Raw genomic sequence first — 17,312 nt, 5'->3', positions numbered from 1 at the left:
TTCGGGAACTCCATTCGCAGCCAGGGCAACCAGCTTCGCTTGCGTTGCGACCGGTAAAAAGTCCCAAGACATACACCTTAGCACAGTCCACAATCAATCAGCTGTTGCTGGGAGAATTCCACGATAAGTGGGCTAACGCCTCTCTCGCAGAGAGCGCTCGAGCTGAGCACGTGGATTTCGATTGAAAATCGTCGATTTCTACGCCACTCGATGCCCTTTCGCTTGCAAAGTTTACCACTTACGTTCGCGAAAACTTCACAAAAGTTTTAAGCCGTTTTGTAGCGTTTAAATCCGTGGACTTACACAAAAATTACCGTTTTGATTGGAGCTCCAGGAAAACACGTCCGTCGTTAATCCATTCATGCGCGTCACTAATTGGATTTTTTTTTAGTATAACAGATTCTTTATTTACATCTGCCCAAGAGGGCAATCAATTAAATTTTGTGATACATGGGCGGTTATGTGGATTCCCTAGGGAATCTTATATTTGATAACTAGGGTCATCAAAGGATTCCCTTAGGGAATCCGGAAAGGCAGGTCAAGTGGGTGATGTCTTCGGAGCCTTCTGCGCTGTAGGCTGTTGTCAAGGAGGTTGATTGCAAGGTGATTCTGGTGGTTCTCCAGCTTTTCCAGGTACCTCCTGCTAGCTTTCCTGGATTCCTCAGCGACACTTTGCATTCTGAGGTCCCTTTTAATTGTTGTGTTCCTCACGTAGTAAGGATAAATCTCAGAATGCGGCATTCTGCTCTCTGTAGTTTTTTAATGTTTGTAGGGGAAGCAGTGCCTCACAGCTCAATACCGTATTTCCAAGGCGGCTTTGTGATGGCTTTGTAGAGCAGTAACTTGTGTCTAATGGGTAGCGTGCTTCGTCTGCCCAGGAGCCAGGTCATTGAGCGGCATTTGTGCCTCATGAGATTTACTTTTTCCCCTATGTGGTCCTTCCACGTGAGACGCTTGTCCAGGGTTAGTCCCAGGTACTTGGCCTTCGCATTGGACGGTATATTGTTGCCGTTCATGTTGACGGGTGACCAGTTGCCTGGTCTGAGCGTAAACATGACATAGGTGGATTGTGTGCAGCCCTTGCGCTGCCAAAGCAGGAGTTGCATCAGAGGGCAGGAGCGCTGTGTCGTCCGCGTAGGTGCATGTCAGTATTCTGTTGTCTTCAGATACTGGCATATCTGAAGTGAATATGCTGTACAGCACAGGACCGAGTACGCTGCCCTGGGGTACTCCAGCTCTCACCACGTGTTGGGGTGATTCGGAGTTACTGCTCCTCACGTAGAACATCCTCTCTTCGACGTATGCCTTAAGGAACATGTAGTATGAAGCCGGCAACTGTTTCTTCAGCTTGAATAGCAGGCCGAGGTGCCACACCCTATCGAGCGCTTGCCTCACATCCAGAAAGACTGCTGCGCAATATTTCTTGTTTTCTAAGGCATCCAGAACCCTGGTGACGACCCGGTGGCTCTGCTGAATGGCGCCATGCCCTTTTCTGGAACCGAACTGGTGGTCGGGGATGATCCTCTTTTCCTCCAGGATGGGCAGTAGCCTCTTAAAGAACAGCTTCTCCAGGATTTTCGACAAGATGGCGAGTAGACTGATGGGCCTGTATGAGCCTAGCTTGGCTTCCGGGCAAGCCGGCTTGTGAATGAGGATAACCTCAGCGCACTTGCACTGGGAAGGAAAGTGTCCCAGTCTCAAGAATTGGTTCATCAGAACCTTGAGGAGCTCTATACAGTTCGCTGGGAGTAGCTTGAGGGAAGCTGCGTCGATTTTCTCATGGCCAGGAGATTTGGTAAGCTTCAAGCTCGAAATCTCATCCAGAATCTCCTGACTACCTATCTCTGCGATAGGCAGGTCCATCGGGCAGGCTGCGTCAACGAACTGCGTCGTCTCTTCAATGTCTTCGTCATTAAACAGGGCGAATGGCTGGAAGCTGATTTCCAGATGGTCGGCAAACGCATCCGCTTCACACGCTTCACGGTCCGCTCGACCGGCACCATACACCTGCAGCTGTTTTAACAGGTGGCACCCTCCGCACAGGCCTCTTCAGGTATTTGGTGGCGTTCCGGATGTTGTGCTCAGCATTGCCAGGCTACAGCAATTCTACCAGGTACTCCTCGAGCGCCTTGCTCCTCAAGTCATGGAACATCTGTTTGAGCTGCTTACAGGCTCTGTTGTAAGCCCTCTTATCAGATGGAGCTCTGCTGGACTGCCAGACTCTCCTCAACCTCTTCTTCTCCGATACCATCGACGCCAGCTCAGTCGACTATAGGTGGTTGTCCCTGCGGGCCACTTGGAGTCTCCCACTGTTGGTACGAGGTGTGGGTGTGGCCATCCTTGCCGCCGGCGGTGGAGCCATTGCCTTCGCTCTCTTCTTGGCTTCGATATTAATACGGCAGCCTTGGTATGACGCAGTGTGCGCCTCCCCGCAGTTACCGCATGTGGCAGGAGCGTCTTTGGCCTTAGTGCACTCGATAGAGGGATGCCCTTGACCGCACTTTACGCAAGTGTACTGCAATCTGCAGTACATCTTGGTATGCCCAAAAGCCTGGCAGCGGTAGCACTGCACGAGGTCGTTGAACTTTCTGGCCTCCTCAATGGAGACCACAGCGTGGCAGAGCCTGTTAAGCTCGAACACCATTTTGTTGTTGCTTGAAGGCTCCAAGTTTACAAAGAACATAGCCATAGGGTTCTTTGTGGTTCTTGAGATGGCGTTCTTGATGTCTCGAACAATGTGTCCGAGCCCCTTTAGTTATTAAATGATATAATCAGCTGGCGTTGTGGAATGTAGCCCCTTGATAACCACCCGGAAAGCTCGGTTTTCCTTGAGCTGGAAATTCCTGAAGGCCATGTTGTGGTTGTCCATGTGGGTAACAATTTTCCAATAAGTCGGGCTGTCTTTCGGCATAATTCTTATGCTACCTCCTCCGGTAGTCTTATAAGCAAGCTATTTGGATCGGCTTCTCCAAGGTCAACTAGCATGTCTGCGATGCTGTGCACCCCAGGTACTATGATTGGAGGTGGCTTGGGCCTCCACTGGTGTAGCTGGTTCCCTGGCAGCAACGTCCTCTTCGATAGGCAGTGCAGCGAATCGGTTGGTGTTTGACGGCAGTTCCTCAGCATAGCTGACCTCATTGACTTTGGCCAGTTTAGCTGTCTTTTTCTTTTGGGGCACGGTGAACTGTCGCACCTCACATGGTTCCACGGATTCATTATCAGATTCACTTTCACTGGAGCTGGAGTTGCCAGTGGCTGACGTCTTCTTCTTTATATGATTTAGTACTTTGGGAACTTTGGGGTTTACAGTTGTGGCTACGTTAGGTGGCTCCATGCGCTTGCCTGCATTCTTCCCAGGCCCAAGCGTTTGCCAACCACTTTTCTTAGAAATGGCCAAAGCCACATTATCCACTTCCATAGGTTCTTTGCCCATGGCAACTGCGTGCAGGAGCACGTGTATTTGTTCTGTTGCAGCGCAGCCAACCGGTACAGTACGGCGAGCGCAGCCAACCGGAACAATACCGTTGCAGTCGTTATACCGCCAATACTTCGAGAACGAACACACGCACGCAGGCAGCATTCGTGTGTGTTGGAATTTCCGTTATTCTGTCGGTTTTCAATAGCCAATCAGATCGCTCGGCGTGTCGATGAGAGAAGGTGGGTCTCTGATACAGCAGTATTAGGGATGTCGTGATATTAAAAAAATATCGTATCGATGATATTTTTTTTATCAAAAAAAATGATGATAATATTTAAAATATCATAAAAAATATCGATATATTTGATATATTTTTTTCAAATAAAATTTGTTTTTTCCCCACAATAAAAATATAAAAGTTTCTTATTAACTTTATGTTTCTTATTTAACTGGATATTCAATATAATACAGATTGTGTCTATATAAAATAATGCTTCTTATTTCCAATACTTCGAGTTAAGTGATTTTAGGAAAACTCGTTCTGTTATATGTGTGTCAGTCATTCGGCTTCGTGCGTCACAGACTGCACATTTTATAGCGGACGCCAACCGCTCTGAAGGCTCTGAGCTACCCGGAGTGATCAGGTACCTTATGGCCAAGCGGTAAAGGCCCGGCATTGTAAACATGTGGTCTTTCCATACTTCTAGGGGATTACTTTCCCATGCAGCTTGGGGAAAGCTGAATTACAATTTAAGCTCCTGGCTCTCCTTGTTTTCATCATGCAACTCTGCAATGGATGTGCTATGGTAGCTCATGAAGTCCCCCGAATCCTGAGGATTGTCGACATCAGAAATCTGTAAAAGTTTAAATAATTAGTATGTTTATTTCTAATTTTATGCAAAATTTGAAATATTATATATATGTATATATAGTAGCATATGTAACATAGTATAACACTTTGTCACACACACACACCACACACACACAGTACATATTTACCACTTGATCACACTCACCCAATCCATTTGCCCAGCAACACACTTCAACTTACAAACCCCAACACATAAGTCAGATCCCAAGCTCTTGGCGACAATAACAATTTCGGCCGCGTTAACATAAACAATTGATTCATAGACATAAACATCCGCCGATGCCGAAATTCGTTATTCCCAATAAGCAACCAAATAGCTTACGCAGCACAAATCCTGGTAATTTTCCATGCGCAACTCTCTTAAAGAGCGCAACCCATTTGAATAAAGAGGAGAGCCTTCAAGTTTATATAAACAAAAGTCGACCAAGGGTTTGCTAAGCGTTCAACTCACACTCCAGATTTAGTTCTAATTCAGCCACCATAACATTAAGACATGAATTGACTCCGATTCAAAGTTGTATTATTATCTTGAAATAAAAACTTATATTTTTTTCAAAACTTGCAACCGCGAACTCGTTATTATATATAGTGACGTATTTGCGCCACCCAAACCATGAAACCATAAACAATAAAGCAATAATAAACAATAATTGAATCCCATACTGTATGCCATCTGCGCAGTATGCAATCTAATAAACAATTCTTTGGCACTAGCACTTAACCGATCATGTAAACAAATCCCAAAGCCTGACCTAAGCAGTTTTGCCTGCCCTCTCTGAGGCTTCTCCTCATCCTAAGAATCCAAGAGCAATGCTCTCACAAAAAATACTAACATACTCTTTAAGCACAGAGGCTTCTCCTCAATTTTACTCACATTTGATTTTCAGTCTTAAGCTGTCAATTGAACAATAAAAACACATTCGATCCCGATATTTTAATCGTTTTTTTTTTATTTGGAAAAAACAATTTTCAGCGTTGGTCTGAGTAATTTAAACAGTCCATTCAATAGGCTCAAAATCATAAAATATTACTGGCGCAGTCGGTCGTGATAGTATTAATTATATTTAATCGCTATCGAAAAAACACCACGCTTTACACACAAATGCAACGGTCAATATCGCGTTAAGCTGTCAATTGAACAATAAAAGCACATTCGATCGCGATATTTTAATCGTTTTTTTTTTTTTTTGGAAAAACAATTTTCAGCGTTGGTCTGAGTAATTTAAACAGTCCATTCAATAGGCTCAAAATCATAAAATATTACTGGCGCAGTCGGTCGTGATGGTATTAATTATACTTAATCGCTATCGAAAAAACACCACGCTTAACACACAAATGCAACGGTCAATATCGCGTTAAGTTTTATAAAAAAAAAAAAAAAAAAAAAAAAAAAAAAAACATTGACAATCGCGCGAAACCGAAAAACGCAGTGTTAATAAATAAACCTGAATTTAATACCAGGAAGACGCTATTGAATTTGTGAGAGGTAAATCCAATTGGTTGCCTCAAAACCCCACGAAAAAGCAATAGTGCAACCCATGTGAAATAAAAACCTATATTAAGAGCAAAAACTTAAAAATAAGAATAATAAATAAATAAGTGAAAAAAAAAGAGATAAATATAAAAATATTAAATAAGATACATACAAAATAAGATTCAAAAATAAAAAATAAATAAGTGAATAAAATAATAATAAAATAAAATAATAATAAAAATAAAATAAAAAATAATAACAATATCACTAACTTGAAAGAAACAACAAAAAAAACAACAAATGGCATTGCCACCATTGTCAGACAGCAACATGACCCAGGTTGCCTACCAGATTGGCAATGTGGAGAAGTTCTACGGTGATCCGGGCACACTATACACCTTTGTAAGCCGAATTGATTACATACTGGCCCTTTATGTAACCGGAGACGAACGCCAACAGCAGATCCTGTTTGGACATGTCGAGCGCAGCATCAGCGGAGCCAATTGGAGCCAATGACATCAACACCTGGCCCCAGCTAAGACGACAATTGGTACTCAACTATTAACCCCAGACCCCTAACCACGTTCTTTTGGAGGAGTTTCGGAAGACCCCATTCAGAGGCAGTGTACGAGCATTCCTGGAAGACGCAGAACACCGCAGACAAACACTTGAATTAGAACAAAATTCTGAAGAAAAAACCTTATATTTAAGATTGATAACATCCAGCATTGAGTCCCTTATTGAAAAATTACCTACACACATTTATTTAAAAATAAATAACCACAATATACCAGATTTTCGATCACTTATAAATATTTTACAAGAGAAAGGAATGTATGAACAAGCAAGCCATACAAGCACATCTATGCAAAAACAAAATTCTTCTGATAAGCCACAGAAATCCTATAATCACAATATGAATCAGACCAACAATAATACCAGAAGGTATCCTACACCTTTCCAACCATTTTATAATTCACCAATACCATATCCAACCCAACCAAATTATCGAACATTCCCAATTTACCAATCACCACCAATTAATAATCCACCATATCGTTATCCAATACCCTACCATCCTAATACAAATAATAATTTTCAACCAAACCAACAAGTAAACTTCACACCTCGACCAAATATTAACACACCTCGACCAAATATTAACACCCATCGACAGAACGTATTTGATCAGAATCGGTTTGGACAACAACACCATTATCAAAATCAACAATCGGCACATAATTCAGGTTCTTATGTGCCCAATCAATCAATAAAGCGATCAAGACCATCTGATAGTGGACAGACTAGGATGAGTATTGGGGAATCCCTATATCAAGAGAACGCTGCTTACCAGCAATATGTCCCATATGACTATTTTTACTATCCAACTTACGACCATTCAGAGTATTATCCAGAATATCAACATCAAACTGACGAAAACAACCAAAATTCAGAAATAACACAACAGCTTAATACAGAAGAGACAAATAATGACAACCAGGAACCGGATGTTGAACAAGCAGAAAATTTTCAGCTACCAGCCTTGGAAGCCTCCAATATATAACAATTAAATACAAAGAAAATAATTTAAAATGTCTCATTGATACCGGATCCACAGTTAGCATGATATCCCAAAACATATTTGACTTACCAGTCCAGAACACGAATATTCTTATTCATACCAGCAATGGACCACTTGTGGTTAACAAGAGTATAACCGTACCTTCAAAAATTTTGTTCCCAACACCACACGAATTTTTATTGCACTCTTTCTCCAAGAATTACGACCTCTTATTAGGAAGAAAACTTCTGGCAGATGCAAAAGCATCCATAAGTTACCGCGATCAGGAGGTAATTCTTTACAACAACAAATATGAACTCAAAGAAGGCAAAGCAACACAAGAACAAAATCACTTTCAAAATGTAAACACAATACCTGACACCATTCTCAGACAACCAGGTAAAAATTTACCCGCATTAAAATCAGACATGTACAGATTGGAACACCTAAATAACGAAGAAAAACAAAAGTTGTGTGCGCTCTTACAGCAATACCATGACATACAGTACCATGAAGGCGATAAGCTGACATTTACTAATCAAACCAAACATACTATCAATACCAAGCACAACCTACCCATTTATTCTAAATTATACAGTTACCCGCAGGCTTATGAACATGAGGTCGAAAGTCAGATACAGGATAAGCTAAATCAGGGTATCATACGTACCAGTAACTCACCTTACAATAGCCCCATCTGGGTGGTTCCAAAGAAGCAAGATGCTTCAGGCAAACAGAAATTTAGAATTGTAATGGACTACCGAAAATTAAATGAAATAACAGTAGGAGACAGACATCCAATCCCAAACATGGACGAAATCTTGGGAAAGCTAGGCAGATGTAATTACTTCACAACTATTGACCTGGCAAAGGGTTTCCACCAGATCGAGATGGATCCAGAGTCAGTTCCAAAGTCAGCTTTTTCCACCAAGCACGGTCATTATGAATATTTGCGCATGCCATTTGGATTAAAAAACGCACCAGCCACCTTTCAACGGTGCATGAATGATATTTTACGACCACTCTTAAACAAGCACTGTCTTGTGTATTTGGACGACATAATTGTATTCTCGACATCCCTTGATGAGCACCTACAATCGCTCAGACTAGTTTTCGAAAGACTAGCAAGTGCCAACCTTAAGTTACAGCTTGACAAGTGTGAGTTTCTCAAACAGGAAACCACATTTTTAGGACATGTTCTAACACCAGACGAAATAAAACCAAACCCTGAAAAAATTAAAGCCATTCAAAAATATCCAATTCAAACTAAACCAAAAGAAATAAAAGCTTTTCTTGGACTGACGGGATACTACCGTAAGTTCATCCCAAATTTCGCAGATATAGCCAAACCCATGACTAAGTGTTTAAAAAAGAACATGAAAATTGATACTAAAAACCCAGAATATGACTCAGTATTTAAAAAATTAAAATATCTAATATCAGAGGACCCAATTCTTAAAGTACCCGACTTTACAAAGAAATTTACTTTAACCACAGATGCAAGCGATGTCGCTTTGGGAGCAGTACTCTCACAAGAGGGTCACCCACTTAGTTACATTAGCCGAACGCTTAATGAACACGAGGTCAATTACAGCGCAATTGAGAAAGAACTCTTGGCAATTGTATGGGCGACAAAGACTTTCCGACATTACCTACTTGGAAGACACTTTGAAATATCCAGTGACCACCAACCACTAAGCTGGTTGTACCGTATGAAAGATCCAAATACAAAACTAACCCGATGGAGAATAAAATTATCCGAATTCGATTTTGACATAAAATATATAAAAGGAAAAGAAAATTATGTAGCCGACGCCCTATCCAGAATAAAACTCGAGGAGACATACTTGAGCGAACAAACCCAACATAGCGCAGAAGAAGACAATAGTGACTTGATCTTTATTACAGAGAGACCTTTAAACACATTTAACAGACAGGTGGTATTTTTGAAGGGACCACCAGACATTAAAATAACAAAGTATTTCAAAAAACACATAACTCAGATTTATTACGACAATATGACCAGGGAAAAAGCCGAACAATATTTGATTGACCATTTTTGCGGTAAAAAGAGTGCGTTGTATATTGACAGTGACGCAGATTTCGAGACCATTCAGGCCGCACATAAACAGATTATAAACACCAAATACACTAGAATCTTGCGTAGCATGATTCTACTAAAAAACATAACCACTTATGCAGAGTTTAAAGAATTGATCTTAACCACTCACGAAAAACTTCTACACCCTGGAATACAGAAAACTACTAAACTTTTCGGTGAAACGTACTATTTTCCTAATAGCCAACTACTTATCCAAAACATAATAAATGAATGCAATATTTGCAATTTAGCAAAGACAGAGCACCGAAACACAGATATGCCAATGAAAACCACACCCAAACCAAAGCATTGCCGCGAAAAATTTATGATTGACATTTACTCATCTGAGGGTAAACATTACGTTAGTTGCATGGACATTTATTCGAAGTTTGCCACATTAGAAGAAATAAAATCAAAGGACTGGTTAGAATGCAAAAATGCACTTATGCGCATATTCAACCAGCTGGGCAGGCCAAGAATACTGAAGGCGGACAGAGATGGCGCATTTTCCAGTTTGGCCCTCAAACGATGGCTGGAGAGTGAGGAGATTGAATTGCAACTTAACACCACAAAGACCGGCGTTGCTGACATAGAAAGACTACATAAAACAATTAATGAAAAAATTCGCATAATCAAAACATCCGACGACGACGAAGCTAAACTAAGCAAAATAGAAACAATACTTTACATATACAATCACAAAACCAAACACGATACCACTGGACAGACCCCTGCACACATATTTCTCTACGCTGGACAACCCATATTAGACACCCAACTAAACAAAGAAAACAAAGTAAACAAAATAAACAATGACAGAATAGAATACGAAGTCGACACAAGATACAGAAAAGGCCCACTACAGAAAGGCAAATTAGAAAATCCTTTTAAGCCAACTAAAAATGTGGAGCAAACAGATTCTGACCACTACAAAATCACTAACAGAAATATAGTTACTCACTACTACAAAACACAATTCAAAAAACGAAAGAAAAATAATAAAATTCCAATTCCACAGGTACTTGGCACCTAATAACATTACTACTTATACTGACCGCCACGGTTCATGGACAACAAATTCAAATTAATAATATTGACACCAACCACGGATATCTCCTTTTTTCCGATAAACCAGTCCAGATACCATCCTCCTTTGAGCATCACTGTTTAAGGATCAATTTAACCGAAATAGACACCGTAGCTGAATATTTTGAACAAAGGCTGCGTACCGACTATCATGCACCTCAAATCAAATTTTTGTACAACAAGATGAAAAGAGAACTAACTGGAATAACCCTGCAACACAGAAATAAACGTGGACTTATTAACATTGTAGGCTCAGCTTTTAAATACCTATTTGGCACACTTGATGAAAATGATCGAGCAGAAATACAGAAAAAACTTGAGACACACGCCCATGACACAGTAAAGTTACATGAACTTAATGACGCTATACGATTGATAAACGACGGAATGCAGAAGATACAGAAATATGAAAATGACCACAACATCGTTAACACCCTTTTATACGAACTTATGCAGTTTACAGAATACATAGAGGATCTGGAAATGGGAATGCAGCTTTCCAGACTCGGACTATTTAACCCCAAATTACTAAATTACGACAAGCTCGAGAATGTAAACAGCCAAAATATTTTGAACATTAAAACATCCACTTGGATCAATTACAATGATAACCAATTACTAATCATATCTCACATACCCATTAACTTTTCATTAATAAATACAATTAAAATAATCCCTTACCCAGACTCCAACGGCTATCAGTTAGATTATACAGACACTCAATCATATTTCAAGAAAGGAAATAAAGTTTACAATAAAGAAAATAAAGAAATAAACAATGAATGTGTCACCAAAATTATTAAACATTCAAATCCAATTTGTAATTTTGAACCAGTACATACAGACGAAATAATAAAATACATAGAACCAAACATAATTGTAACCTGGAACTTAACCCAAACCAGTCTTAGACAAAACTGTCAGGATCCAATTAATAATTTAAAAATAAAAGGAAATAAAATGATAAGCGTAACTCAATGTAAAATAGAAATCAACAGCATAATTTTAAGCGAAAACCTTTTAAAACCTGAAATAGATTTTTTTTTTTTTTATAGTTTATTAAGATATACAGGATAGTTATGAACCCTTTTATTACCTTATTTTCTATTGTTTCTGCCAATAGGCGCTCCGGCTATAGGAAATATTTAATATAGCTTTTTCTAGTTTAGTCTAATACTCTCATGTTGTTATTTAGCTATTAAACTATTGTTATCTTTGCACTAAGTCTCTTGGTTGACGTCTTTTGATCCTCTTCCTCGGTCGAGTAATGGTGAGATCATTAGCGAGACGATTGCTGTGGTTCATCAGTCTTGAGTTGTACCGACTGGAGTGGAAGTTGATTTGATGTAGGACCGTAACTAGTTTTAGGTCCCTATGTAGCACGCTATTTCGAATGTACCACTCACAGCCTGTAATTTGTCTCGCTATTTTGTTCTGGGCCACCTGAATTTTTTTGATTTGGCTATCTCTTGCTATCCCCCAGATTTGGCAACCATATTGCCAGATGGGAGCAATGACCTGCTTGTATAGGGTGAGCTTATTTCGGGTGGAGAGTTTACTGTTGCTTCTTAGGAGCCACCAGTGCTTTGTCACAGCTGCTCTCACCCTTATTTTGATGGCTGCTATGTGGGGAGCAAATGTGAGCCGGCGGTCTAATGTTATGCCAAGATATTTGGCCGTACTACACTGCTGTACCATCTCCTCACCTAGTTGAACAGCAGGTAGTGTTTTCCTCCTTAGTGAGAAGCACACGTTAGCTGACTTTTGACCATTTATGCCAATATTCCATCTTCTTGCCCATTGCTCATACCTGTCAGCGTACTCTTGTAGGCCGTCTGCTGCTTCATATTCGCAGGATGATCTGTAAGTAACACAGACGTCATCGGCGAAAGTGGCTAGAGTCATCCTGTCAGGGTTGGCGTCCATACTAGCATTTGGCTGCGGCATATCGTTGGTATACAGACAGTACAATAATGGACCCAGTACACTTCCTTGAGGCACTCCTGCACTGACCTCATGTATCCCTCAGGTTGCGGAGTGGAAACGTACTGCGAACTGCCTATTCGCCAAGTAGGACCGCATTAGCAATTAATACGGTGCTGGTAGTGTCATTTTTATTTTGCAGTATTCTTTCTCATCATAGGCTTGCAATATTTGGTCAACGATGCGGTGCAGTTGTTCTATTGAGCTGTGACCTGCACGAAATCCAAATTGGTGATCAGGGATGGCTCTTGTGGATGTCATTATCCCAACAATTCGGGCAGAGATAAGTCTCTCAAAGATCTTCGAGATTGATGGGAGGAGACTGATTGGCCGGTAGGATGCTGGGTCACTCTCTGGCTTTCCGGGCTTGTGGATCATACTCACTAAGCCAAATTTCCACTGGGCAGGGAAGTAATGCAACCTCAACATAGCGTTGAAGATCAACGTTATGTAAGAGATCGCGTGAGTAGGCAGCGCCTTCAGAGTAGCGTTGCAGATGATGTCGTGGCCTGGTGCTTTTTTAGAGGATTGGCGGTTTATGATCGCTGATATCTCACATTGGTCGAACGGGAGAATCGGTGCATCCATTTGCAGCGCTTGCTCAAGGACTTCCTGCGTTTCTTGTTTTTCCTGTTGGCTGGCAAGGTTAAAGGGCTTGAACCGTTCAGCTAAGTGCCTAGCAAACACTTCCGCTTGTTCCTTGTCAGAACGACACCATGTTCCGTTCTCATTAGCTAGTGGTGCCTTCCTGGGGCACCTCCTTTTTATACTACGCGTCGCTTTCCATAGAGAATGCCTCGCTTCGCTTCCAGTACCAGTGTTGGTAAGCCTCTCGTCGAACCATGCAGCTTTATGGTCCACCAGTTTCTTACGGAGGATATGTTGAGCTCTGTTCCACTCTAATTTGTCTAGAGGGTGGCGGGACCTCATCCATCTTGTCCGAAGTCGTCTCTTTTCAGCAATTAAAATAAGAATTTCCCGTGTGAGGGGTATACCTGCTGCTACGGGTCTCTGTGTCAACGTGCGTGTAGCTGTTATGGCTGCCGATTTCACCTTTACAGCAAATAGGTTGATTGCGTCCTCAATATCTTCTTCTGAGTTGATTTCTATATCAAGATACAGAGATTGCTCTAGAAGACCGCAGAACATTTCTAAGTTGATGTGCCTGGTTATCAATCGATCTGCTGCAGGATATGTCAATGCTGTGACATCCAGCGTTATGATGAGAGGCAGGTGATCAGAGCTGAGATCAGGAGCCGATGTTATGGAAGCATGAATATCGAGAATGCCTTTCGTTACTGCAAAATCAATGCAGCTTGGAGTTCCTCTCCTACCGTACGGATACCGAGTAGGACTGCCTGTAGCCAGCGTGTTGACTTCCGTACTAAGAATAAGATCCGCGAGAGCGCGACCTCTTTGATTGCATCTTCCTGAGCCCCAGAGCCAGTGAGATGCATTCCAGTCTCCTGCAATTATAAATTTTCGATGATTTAGCGGTAGTATGTCAGCAAATTCATTTGTTGTCCATGTGAAACGACGAGGACAGTAAATCGCACCAAAGTTGATCACACCAAACGCTGTGTTTATTCCTGCAGACGCTATTTGTACTTTTTCGCTGGTAACAGGGCTCAGAGGAAAATGCACCAAGCTAGATTTTATAAAGATCGCAGCTCCTCCTCTAGCATTACCAACACTTGGATCATTAGCTGGATATGCATCAAAACCATATATTTTTGGCACAAAGTTTCCTCGGCAGTGAGTCTCACTAATTAGTATGACATTGTTACGAGGACTGACTGGTTTGACAGCCCTTTTTAATAATTAATATCAAATTAGTACAAACGATATTGTATAATTCTTATTTAATTTATTAACGATTTTGTTTATTATACATACAGCATTAGTTAAGTGCGCTTAGAATGTAAGTGTCGCGAGAGACAGATTAGAACCAACGAAGAACGACTTACGACTGACTTGAAGAGTCCAAAGCAAAAGCGTAAGAAGCTGAGCATGCGCAAAAGCTCGTTAAAGAAGAAAGCGATAATAAAATAGTGAGATAATTGAAAGCTAATATGTGCAAGAAGTGACCGATTACAGTGGGCAAGAAAGATTATTTGAAAATGTGATTTACGTTAAAATTTAAATTGGCAAAAGTATAAATGTTTTAGAGAAATTAAATAGATCGCTAGTTCTGCTCCCGACATGCTCCCCCCGTTGGAAGAGGCATCCTTTCCACCATAGTGGTATCGACGGGCAGAACAGCAATCTTGTTGACGGCTCTCTTGATTAGTCCAGTAGAAGTGCGTATTATGGCAACACGCACGCTTCCATCTTCGCCAGGAATGGTTTCTTCAATTCTTCCCAATCGCCATTGAAGTGGAGGAAGGTTGTCTTCTTTGATGACGACAATGTTGTTTGGCTCCAGATTTCGAACGGCCTTGCACCACTTGCCACGCTCTTGAAGAAGAGAGAGGTAATTGGAGCTCCACTTTCGCCAAAAGTTTTGCTGAATTTGGCAGACGCGTTGCCATCGACCAAGACGATTAAGATCCAAATGCGTGATGTCAGGCTCATCGAACCAGGAGTCAAAACATCTAAGTCGCTAGGATTTTCTGTAATTGGACAGAGAGGTCGTGAGTTTAGCATAGCAGAGATTTCACAAACAAGAGTGCGCAGTTCATGAAAGGTCAGGATCGTTTTTCCAACAACTCGATAAAAATGAAATTTGGCCGATTTTACAGCCGCCTCCCATAATCCTCCAAAGTGAGGAGAGCGAGGTGGGAAAAAATGCCATTTTACACCGATTGAGGAAAGGGCGTTGTTGAAATCCTTGGTTTGCGGATCACTGAGGAAGAGTTGACGAAGTTCCTTGAGCTCATTCTTTGCACCAACAAAGTTTGTTGCGTTGTCTGACCAAATTGTATTTGGTTTTCCTCTGATACTAACGAATCGTTTAAGAGCAGCGATGAATGATGACGTAGAGAGGTCTTCAACCACTTCCAAATGTGTTGCCTTAGTGGTGAAGCAAACAAAAATTGAGATGTAGCATTTGGATGCAGGCCTGTTTCTCACTTCAGATTTGCAATAAAATGGGCCACAAAAATCGACTCCTGTGATGAGAAATGGGCGATTTGGCTGCACACGATCGGCTGGCAATGGAGCCATGATATGCTCGCACAACTTTCGCTTCAGACGAAAACATCGTACGCACTTGCTGACAATGGCTGCCACCATTGGCCACCGATTGGCCAAAATCTTTGCCGAATCGTAGCAAGAAGACTTTGTGGTCCAGCGTGTAGGAACTTGTGATGGTAGAACAAAATCATTGATGAAGTCACGGCATGTCGTTTTGGAAGCAGTATGGGATGTCGCGCGTTGAAGTCCAAAAGTGAATTTTGCAGTCGACCGCCAACTCGTATTAATCCAGTCTCGTCGATAAATGGATGCAAGGAAAGTAGATCGCTTTTGGATGAGAGTTCCTTTTTCGAGTGCAAAGCCTTAAACTCGTCAGCAAAATGAATCAATTGTATGCCTTTGATGAGTAAATAAGTGCCACTTCGAATGTCTTGAACCGTAAGTTCACCCTTTGAGCGAGGGCGATCTTTGAATCGAAGTTCCAAAAAGCAATGAATGTAAGCGAAGACTCGCTGCAGTTTGCCAAATGAGTTTTGATATTTGCAGCTAAACGATATATCAAGTTGATGAGCTGCAACTAAAACTTGACGACGACGTTCGGGAAGCTCTGCTATAGGTGGCACGATTGCAGGCCAATTGTTTGACTCTGAGCGTAGAAAAGCAGGCCCTTCACACCATTGGCTCGATGTGACTAGCTCAAGAGGCGAACATCCACGAGATAATATGTCGGCTGGGTTCATCTGCGTTGGGACATGTCTCCATGTCATGTTTTTGGTATTATCTTGTATTTGAGCCACCCTGTTAGAAACAAATATGTTGAAATTGGATGGGGCTTCACGAATCCAGGAGAGCACTATAGTTGAATCCGACCAACAATAAAAGCTGCAAGAAAATGGAACGATTTTAGAGATGTTGTATATGAGGTCAGAAAGTAGGTGTGCTGCAGCCAATTCCAATTTGGGGATTGTGAGTGTTTTTAAAGGAGCAACTCTTGATTTAGCACAAAGTAAATGCGAAGTAATAGATCCTTGACTTTCTGAGCGAACATATATACAGGCACCATAAGCGGATATGCTGGCATCGCAGAATCCATGTATTTCCAAAGACGCAGAAGGAAGCAATACGAAACGAGGAAATTTGAGATATCTGGCAGTTGAGAATTGCGATTTATGCTCCAACCATGATGTATGAAGATTAAAAGGCAAGCTGTTCACACTATAAACTAATGCGTACACTTAATGAGTTCAATTCGGGTGTTTGAATCTAACTGACTCGCTGCTGCGAGGGCATCGCCTTTTATTTATTCTTACATAGGTTCTTATCATCTAATTATATAATGCAGCGCTTGTAAGACGCTGCAGTCTGCGTTGGTCAATGCAGCTGAGGTTTATCTCAAATCTATGTTTGAAGCCTATGACCGCGCTAGTCACCTCCCGCGTGATCATATCTCTTGACACTTCGGCAATAGACCACTGCAACCGTACTTATCTGTAGTTGCCACTTATGCTGTCCCGTGACATGTTTATTGCAGCCCTTAAATAGAACATATTTATAGATTGTCTACTTATCATGTCTAAACACATGTTTAGACATTCTCCGGGGGGGAAAAATGTACGGCCAGTAGTTGTCTCTCATTTATGTGTTGCCTCCGGATATAAATTATAATTATAATTATAATAATCG

The sequence above is a fragment of the Drosophila erecta genome, unplaced genomic scaffold (assembly GCF_003286155.1).
Source record: "Drosophila erecta strain 14021-0224.00,06,07 unplaced genomic scaffold, DereRS2 tig00000126-arrow-pilon, whole genome shotgun sequence".
Lineage (NCBI taxonomy): Eukaryota > Metazoa > Arthropoda > Insecta > Diptera > Drosophilidae > Drosophila > Drosophila erecta.
The sequence above is the reverse complement of the archived record's forward strand: the minus strand, read 5'-3'. Positions refer to the sequence as shown.